Source organism: Urtica dioica, chromosome 5 (assembly GCF_054948205.1).
Source record: "Urtica dioica subsp. dioica isolate 48M chromosome 5, U.dioica_male_clone48M_v1_H2, whole genome shotgun sequence".
Lineage (NCBI taxonomy): Eukaryota > Viridiplantae > Streptophyta > Magnoliopsida > Rosales > Urticaceae > Urtica > Urtica dioica.
The window spans coordinates 29,732,633-29,741,827 of record NC_142760.1 but is presented as its reverse complement, the minus strand read 5'-3'; positions in this window follow the sequence as shown (position 1 = coordinate 29,741,827).

Genomic DNA, 9,195 nt, shown 5'->3' with positions numbered 1-9,195 from the left:
AAAAGAAAAAGAGGAAACAAACTTCCCATGCATGCATAAGGGAATTCGGCCAAGTGAGTCAAAGGCAAGGCAAGGAACAAAAAAGGAAACAAATCCAAGCCTTCTAGAAGGCTGCCTTGGCCGTGTGACATAAGTGGGAAGGAGGCAATATTTTCTCATGAATATGTGATATTCTATAGAAGAGGGAACTACCTTGTTGAAGGTGAGACCTCTCCTATAAATAGGAGCCTCATTCTTCACATTTTATTCATCCAAGTTTTAGAGATTTGAGAGCTTCTCTCTCTAGCTTGGCCGACTCCTCTCTCTCTCTCTCTAGTCAATTTCGTTTTTTGTTTTGGCACCTAGGTCCACATTTGACCTAGTGTTTTAGCTCTTCGACTCTAAGACTTGTTCTTGAGTCGTCGTGTTTAAAAGTGCCTACTCACTAATTCCCTTTTTCTCGAGTGATTCTTGTCATAGAAACTTTCGTGGTTGCTCAAGTTGTCGAGGAAAGAAGAGAGACGTGTTACGAAGGAGGAGACGAATGTTGCAACTTTCCAAAAGCTTCTCAACGTTCAAGCTTCCAAAAGGTTAGTAATCTTTTATGCTCATAATAGTTTTTATTTACATGTGTTTGCTCTTTGTCTAGGTTAGTAAAAACGTTTTACTAGTTAAAAGAAATTTTTTTTAAATTCCGCCGCTTACCGAAGCGTTAAACTTTTTCTTAAACCCTAGATCAATTCCAACACAATTGATCTCAGTATGATTGTAAGGAGAATCTATGATGTCTGGTTATGGGACATTGAGAGTTGGAGACTCTATAGTTCTTCTAGGTATCTTCTGAAGGTACTGAATTGACCAGTGCACTTCTAGAGACAAAATAAGAAGAAACCATTTAACCTCATATGTCTCAAAATCACTACGTATGCATCGTGCTTACCTCAATCCTGAAATGAGACATGTCATTTTATAGCTTACGTAATCTCATTTGAGAAAGTCAGAGTTTGTATTCACTATGTGATTCTGAACAGGACCTATTGGTGAAGTACTAAGTTATGAAGATGTCATGAGTTACTTTGTGAAGATCTCATAGATATGGAATTCATGTACAAGATTGCTGAAATGAAATGTATATCACCTCATGCTTTGTTCCTTGGAATGTGAATAAATGAACTGGCCAGTGTCCAAATTGAGTCATGACTCTTCTGGATGAATCAATGTGACTTGTTAGCTCCTCGTCAATACATTGTTTCTAACTTATTCACAAGCGACAAAGGAGTTGATGAAACAACAGCTAGAAGGGTAAAATGGTAATTTTGTAAATCCCGACTAGCTGATGATATTAATGACGGGTAAACATAGATAATATTCAGTGGATTCACTCATCACAATTAAGTTGAATTGTTGAGTAGAAAATAAATTCATTTGAACCGAGAGATTCTTAGTGTCAATTTTTAGTGGAGTTAGTTGACATTATGTTAAACTTGGAAAAAGTTTGTGAACTTTTGAGTCCAAGTGTGTTAGCTCAAGCTTTGTTCATTTGGATCCATGAGATCACTATCACAAGTCATATCGAGTATAATTAATTAAACTAGAAGCTAAGTCAAAACAAGAACTAGACAAGTTTTACGAAAATTGTCTAAAGGGGAATTTTGTCTTTTTGGACATAGAACGAATGAATGTCAATAAATTAATTTTTTGACATTGTCATATGATGACAATGAATTGATCCACACGGCCAACTTAATGAATTTGGGCCTTGAGGATTAATTTCATTTCATGGAATTTTACTTGAAAATTCTTAATGGACATTTCTTATGTTGTCATGAACAAATGAAGAAACATCTAGAAGCCCCTTCTAGATGCTTATGGCCGTCCAACCCAATAGAAAAAGAGAGATTATTTTGTGCATTAATGTATGAAGATACTTGCAAAAAGAAAAAGAGGAAACAAATTTCCTCTACATGGAAAGAGATAATTCGGCCAAGACAAGAGAGGAAACAAAAGAGGAAACAAATCCAAGGCCTTCTAGAAGCACCCTTGGCCATGTGACTTAAGAGGAAGAAGGGAATATTTGCTCGTGAATATGTGATATTCTATACAAGAGGAAACTACTTTTTTGAAGGTAATTCTTCTCTTATAAATAGGGCCTTGATTCACATTGTTTCTCATCCCAAAGTTTTAGAGATTGAGAGCTTCTCTCCTAGACTTGGCCGCCCACTTCTCTCTCTCTCTCTCTCTAACTCTTTTCGTTTTTGTTTTGGCACCTAGGTCCACATTTGACCTAACATTTATTTTAGCTCTTCGACTCTAAGACTTGTTCTTGAGTCATTGTGTTTAAAAGTGCCCACACACTTATTCCTTCTTACCTCGAGTGATTTATGTGATAGAAACTATCGTGGTTACTCGAGTTCTCGAAGAACGAAGAAAGACGAGCTGCGTGGGGAAACGGACGATTCAACCTCCACAAGCTTCTCAACGATCAAGTTTCATAAAAGTTAGTAAATGTGTAATCGCTCTTAGATAAGTTTTAATAATAACATGTGTTTGCTCTTTATCTAGGTTAGTAAAATCGTTTTACTTGTTTAAAATAATTTTTTTATTTTCCGCCACTTGCTTGAAGCGATAAATCTTTTCTTAATCCTATATCTATTACAATATAACCCTTTCTACTAATACCATCAGACTCTGCCAACAAAAATGAAGGAGCTTGGGGTAACGGGTGTGCCATACTAGGAGTTTCAATCCCCTAAGAAGCCGGAAGCGGAGATGGAAGTAAGCATAAAGACGGCGATGACGTCTCGTCAAGCAAAAGATAAGGGAACCCCAACCTCTGCCCACAAGTTGCCGTCAAGGAACAAGCTGACCTTGCGGTCGCTCAGAGGTATCTCCTCAATAAAAGAAGCAAACTCGAATCATTGGTCGAGGGGTTTCGGACAATCAACTGACGTACAGAAAACACAGGGAATATTCCCAAAAATACCTGACACGCGTGTAAAAAATTCGTTGACCTACTCGCATCCCGTACTGGCTAGTTTATGGAGCACCATTTTTGATTTGTTGTTACGAATAAAGAAGGACTCCTTCGTCCTATAATTCGGAATCACGGAACACAAACTCAGAAAATTCACCGACCGTCATCCCACGACATTTAAACCGGAACCACATGATGTAACAAGTAACTATAACCCAATAGCTCATGGGGTTTAGCTGTCCAAGTGGTTGTTTAATTCTTTTAAGCAAAGTACAGATGAACGGATGTTGAGGGAATCTCAAACCGTACCAGTGACTCTCTATGTAGACACTCGTATAGCCCTCGGGTGGTTGGCTGGCTAGATCATCGATCGTAGGAACGATGATGGAAATGTCTGGCGGGATCCCGTACTTCTCGTGGAAGAATCGAACCCTCTCTCCTGTCGTCAAACTCACTCATCAAGACCGGCCAAATCCCCGTCTCCAGATCACCTCGGCACGTACCTCAACCGCTTTGGGACTCAACTATGATCAAATAATCCTTATGAGACTCCACGTACCTCTTCCGCAGAAGATTACACCATAGAGGCCCTGCCATCACCATCAAAGTCCATATCAAGAAATGGGGAACTTACCTCACCACCAGCCAGAGAGTTTAATGCCGGAATTAATATAATCGCCCCACCAAGTCTAATGCACCAGAGTTTCGCCTTTGACCAAGTGACCAATCATTTCGAGCAACAAATACTTCTTCTTCCCACTTGTCGGAGAACGACGATGAGGTTCGCTCGCTAAAATCTCTTTGCCCTCCGCCACGGTCGACGAGAACGCTTTCGGCTGAGCATCTTCTTCGCCCTCTTCCAAGATTGACGAAGGCCCAGCGATGACCGAAAGTCGGTCGGAACCTATCTCGTCGGCCACCAACACCGGCAAAAACCCGCTTGTCAGTGCTCTAATATTCGCCGAGACTCACAAGGACCCATTTATCCAAAATAGTGGCGCCGTTGTCAGGCAAGTCTCGCTCGTCGAACGCAGGATAACGCCCGTCATGACTTCTTCTCCGTTTTCCAAACCCCCCAGTCATCTGTTGCAACCAAAAGGGATAAAGAAGACTCACTGTATGCCATAGACTAATTGACCGTCTATTTCCAATCGAAACATTAACCCGGCGGAGCTTGTTCCCGTCCGAGGATCGCATCAAGAATGGCATCGAGATCTTCGACATCGATACCCATAGGAAGACCAGTGAAATTCATCAAAAACACCTAGAAAGTCTTCAAATGTCCAAGAACCACCAAGATTAAGGGTAGTATTAAAAGCTCCAGGGGAGGTCGGGTGGGACTGCTAGATCGTCGGGACCACGTGGATAATCAGGCCCACCAAGTCATCCGAGTAAAAGGAGAAGAAAAGCCAAATAAAATTGGGAAAACAAGAAGATGGAGAGATGACGAAATAAAGAAAAAGAGCAACAAAAAGAAAAGAAGAGTATATAAAAAATCATAAGAAAACCCACCTCAAAAAGAAAGTGTGAGTATTGGAAGAGAAATTTCATTAATTGGGCTTAAAAATTGATTAAATATCTAACTTTTACCTTAACTTAATGAAATATCTTAAAATGGACTTTTGGGTCAAAAGTGGACAAAAATACCCTTAGAACATATCTCACTCTATTGAACACTGCTCTCTCTCTCTCTACCTTACTCGAAAAAAATGAAATCAAACCCGTACAATCTCATACGACCATATACGAGTCCATACGAGCTTATACGATTACATACGAGCATATACGAGTCCATACGAGCTTATACGATGACGCACGATGGAGTTTTCGGCGGCGGTGGATCTCAAAAATCCCGAGCTTCAAAACCAAGTAAAAAGGTAAGTTTTCATCTAATTTCTTGTTAAACTTCATTGAAAATAATTAGAATATGGTTTAGGACTTAGTTATTATCTGATTTTAGTTGATTTGAGCTGATTTGGGTCAGATTTAGAATGTTAGGGTTTGAAATTAGGGCCAGTGTACGATGAGGTTGATGCATCGTACAATATCGTACGATGAAATTCATGCAGTTGTACGATGTCGTACAATGTTGTACGATTGGTTTAAGATTTTCCAAAAAATTTGTCGTACAATGCCATACGATATCGTACGATGATGTACGATGTCGTACGATGTTGTATGATATCGTATGATGCTATACGATAGTTTTAAAAAAAATTCAAATTTTTAGGACAATTTGAACTACATATACAACGTCCCATTCCCGGGGCATATCATCTACGGTGAGACGGGGATCTTGAGCTGGTACGGAGGAGATTTGATGAGCTCAGGATAAAAGATCGAATCCTCGAGACTCCGTTCGAGCAATTTTTTTCGGAGAGCGAGCTCGGTTTCTCACCGATGTTCGTACATACTCTCCTTCACAAAAAGATCGAGGCGACGACACGGGGGGCGATACATTTTGGTATCGGAGGAAAACGAGTAAGATTCGGATGCCTCGAGTACGCACTCGTCTCGGGGATGAGCTATGAAGACGGTCCGACCAAAGCCGAACAAGACGAGCAAAAACAGCGACCGATTGATCACGGACCACTTGAACGGCATCGTCAGATGCAAGTTGAGCGCGTTGATCAACGTGTTCAACATATGTTAGAGCCATTACGATGCGTTCAAGCTCGGGCTGCTCGTATTTGTGTATGGGTATCTTCTGGGGCAGCGGGCCAACAAAGTCATCGAGGAAAGGTGGTAGAAATTTATATACATCGTTGAAGACCTCCTCTTCTTCTTCAAGATGCCTTGGGGAAATTTAAGTTGGGCGGAGACGTATTCCAGCCTCTCGGTGAACCTAAGGCATTATCACAGACGTTGTAGAAGAAGTTGAAGGACAAGCCGAACGTGGCTCAGAAAGAGGTCGAGTACACATTGACGGGTAATCTTCATACCATTCATTACCGGGCGTATGAGGCTATCCCAGAGATCGGGATGAGGTTCGGGTCGAACCAGGGGATTTGTGTGCCCAGGATGCACTCGTTGTCGAGTAATGTCGTCATCATGGGCAAAGACATCGAGGCCGTCCTGAATAAGAAAACGGTAACTTTTTATTATTTAACTTTTATTAAATGTATGTTACATTATTTTGGAATATTAATAATTGTTTTTGGTTTTATAGGTGGGTGTTCTTCAAATGCTGAGACCAAGGGCAGTAGAGAAAGAATTTTCCACTCTCCTCGAGACCCAGACGAGCAAGTGTCTGTATCCCATAGACGTCGAGGGAGAAGACGCGACAGAGCCGCGAGATATCGAGGAAGAAATAGATCGAGTCGTGACTATTACAAACGAGGCCGATGTCATCGTCGAAGACTCCGACGACGAACACATGTCAGACACTCCATGTGTTCGTCTTGGTAGTCCGACCCTTCCCGCAATGGGATCGAGGCCCATACCGACCACTCCCGCAGTGGGATCAAGGCCCACACCGACCCCTCACGCCGACGTTCCCGAGCCCTTTGTCCTAACACGAGAAATGTGGGAAGAAATGCGAGCCTCCCAAGAACAATTGATGAAATCACAAGGGATGGTCTTACACGCTCTTAACACGAACAAGCGTAGAATCGCACGAATCAGGCGAGACCAGGTTAGGTTTAATTCAAGTTATGTTTAAGTTAAAATTTCATTTTAAAGTTATGTTTAAATTTAGTTTAACGTTTTAGAGTTAAGTTTAATTTTAATTTAACGTTTTAGAGTTAAGATTAAATTTCATTTTAGAGTTAAGTTTAAATTACAATTTAGAGTTCAGTTTAAATTTCATTTTAGAGTTAATTTTAAATTTAATTTAACGTTTTAGAGTTAAGTTCAAATTTCATGTTAGAGTTAAGTTTAAATTTCATTTTAGAGTTAATTTTAAATTTAATTTAAAGATTTAAGTTTAAATTTCATTTTAGAGTTAAGTTTAGGGTTAAGTTTAAATTTCATTTATAGTTTTGTGACCAGCTTAAATTTTGTGACATATTTTGTTACTTTGAGTTGCAGATTTCGATGTGGACGAGGCTTAACATTTTATTCGAGGAACAAACGAGCTTGCATGGGGGTGAGATTCCCACGACCCAAGCTGATGGTCTTCGTAGACGCCGTACCCCTCCCCCTCCTCACCCACCGTCTAGTCAAAAGCCGACGTCTTCGTCGCACGCGCCGTCTTCTTCGCATCGCGAGTCGTTGAAAAAGTCGAAGAAGCCGTCTTTATCGCACGCACTGTCTTCTTTGCATCGCGAGTCGTCGAAGCGATCGGGGAATACTGTTGGGAATATTGCCCACTTGGAGATAATGAACAAATGATTACTAAATTCGATAATAAGATTACTTTATTAGCATTATATGATTAGTGGGTTGATTTCTAAACAATTAGAATCAATAACAACTATCTTCCATAGCCTTCGTATTAAACTGAGTCACGTGCTGGGCACCTGAGTTCGGGCGGTGAGCTAAAACGAGGTCGATGACTGATATGCGCCTGGAAAGCTATATCTAAAGTCATATATGTGGAACACATAGGTGAAGGCTGATCACTATGTGGGAGCATTCTACACTTGTGGTAAGTGTACGACTTGGACAGGTCTTGGTTGTAGTTGTGTCGTTTAAGGACCGTTACGACACACTAACCGATGCCGCTATGATGGTCACAGTGAGACTTGATATGAATCCTGAAGTGATCATGGACACTGAGTCATGTTACTGAGCTCTTTGACTCATTCGCTAAAAGGTTATCCATGCTAATCACAGCTTATGTCTTGGGAGTCTCACAGAGCATGATTCGAGTGGGAAGTGATTTACATATACGGAATCCAGCCTTCCTGAAAGAAGGTTAATGTTCACTCACCTAAGGGTTGATTCCATAACCGATAGATTGCTAGCACTTTCGAAGTAAGTAATGTTCGAAATAATCTTTCGCTGGGGAGGCAACAATGCTTAGGGCTGATATGTATCAAGAGAAGTATAACGGAAAAATTGACTTCTCTTGACACGGGTTGAACCTGGAGGATCTTGATCACGAACTGACTATATCAGTGGACACTCGTCACGATTAGTAAATATAATTCTAGTAATAAAGGAGAGTTCAGTCTTGGCTTACATAGTGGAGTATTTGACCAAGATTAGACGAATCGATGGAAAAAGAGAAAGGACTATTTCGTCTTTTTCATCGGATTTGTTAAGCTTCTATTACTAGGTCCATAGTCCCCGATTCAGCTCTGATTAAGGTGGATAAGAACTTTCGTATAATAATGTTTATCATTATTAATCTCACTTGCTGTAATTGCGATTGACAACATTAATTCTGGAAAACGGGTATTCGCATAATAAAATAAATATTTATGGTAGAATTGTTTATTTATTGTTGGATCAAGTAAATAATCAATTATTAATTATTTGTTTGTTGTTGGACCAAGTAAATAAATTATTGATTGGGTTTTAAGCAATTGGGCACAAAATATGAAAATCGGATTTGGGAATTTTTGCATGGGAGTTGCGCAAATTTGCCTTGGCCGTGTGCCTAAAATCCGACTTTTATGATATTGGTATTTACCAATATTTTCTCTTTAGTTGTTTAAATAAAGGAGAGAGAATAATATAAGATATTGTCTTTTATTCTCTCCTTATTTAAAGGAAAGTATTTAGGAGAATATATGAGAATATATTTAAAGGGAAATAATATATTCTCATTTATTATCTCACTAAATAAAATATTCTCTATTTAAATAAAGAATAATATCCCATAGATATTGATCTGATGGATGAGAGAAAAAGTAAGATTCACTTGTTGAGATCCAAGGGCCTAGATTAAATCCTCTAGTGTGAACACAATAAAAAGAAATAATATATTCTGAAAGGTTCCATGAATATCTCATTTTACTACTATAAATAGGGGTTCATGGGAAGGCAAAATTAAGCAATTAATTTGTGAAAAATTCGTGCATTCTAGCCTCCCTTGGCCGTGCACTTCTGCCTCTCCTTCCCCTTGGAAATTCGTTTCCATTCTTAGTAAAATAACAGAGAGATCTTGAAACACCTAGTTTCGTCATCTAGTGAGATAAAAGATGTGCCCACTCATCTTTCTTATTCGTCTCGGAGATTACGTTTCGGAAGACTAAGGTGTCATCCTCGAGTCCTTCATCAAGACGACGCAAGGAGTACGCGATTGGTTTAGGAGCGTTCTGTAGCTGAACCGAAAATCAATGTAAGTATTCGTT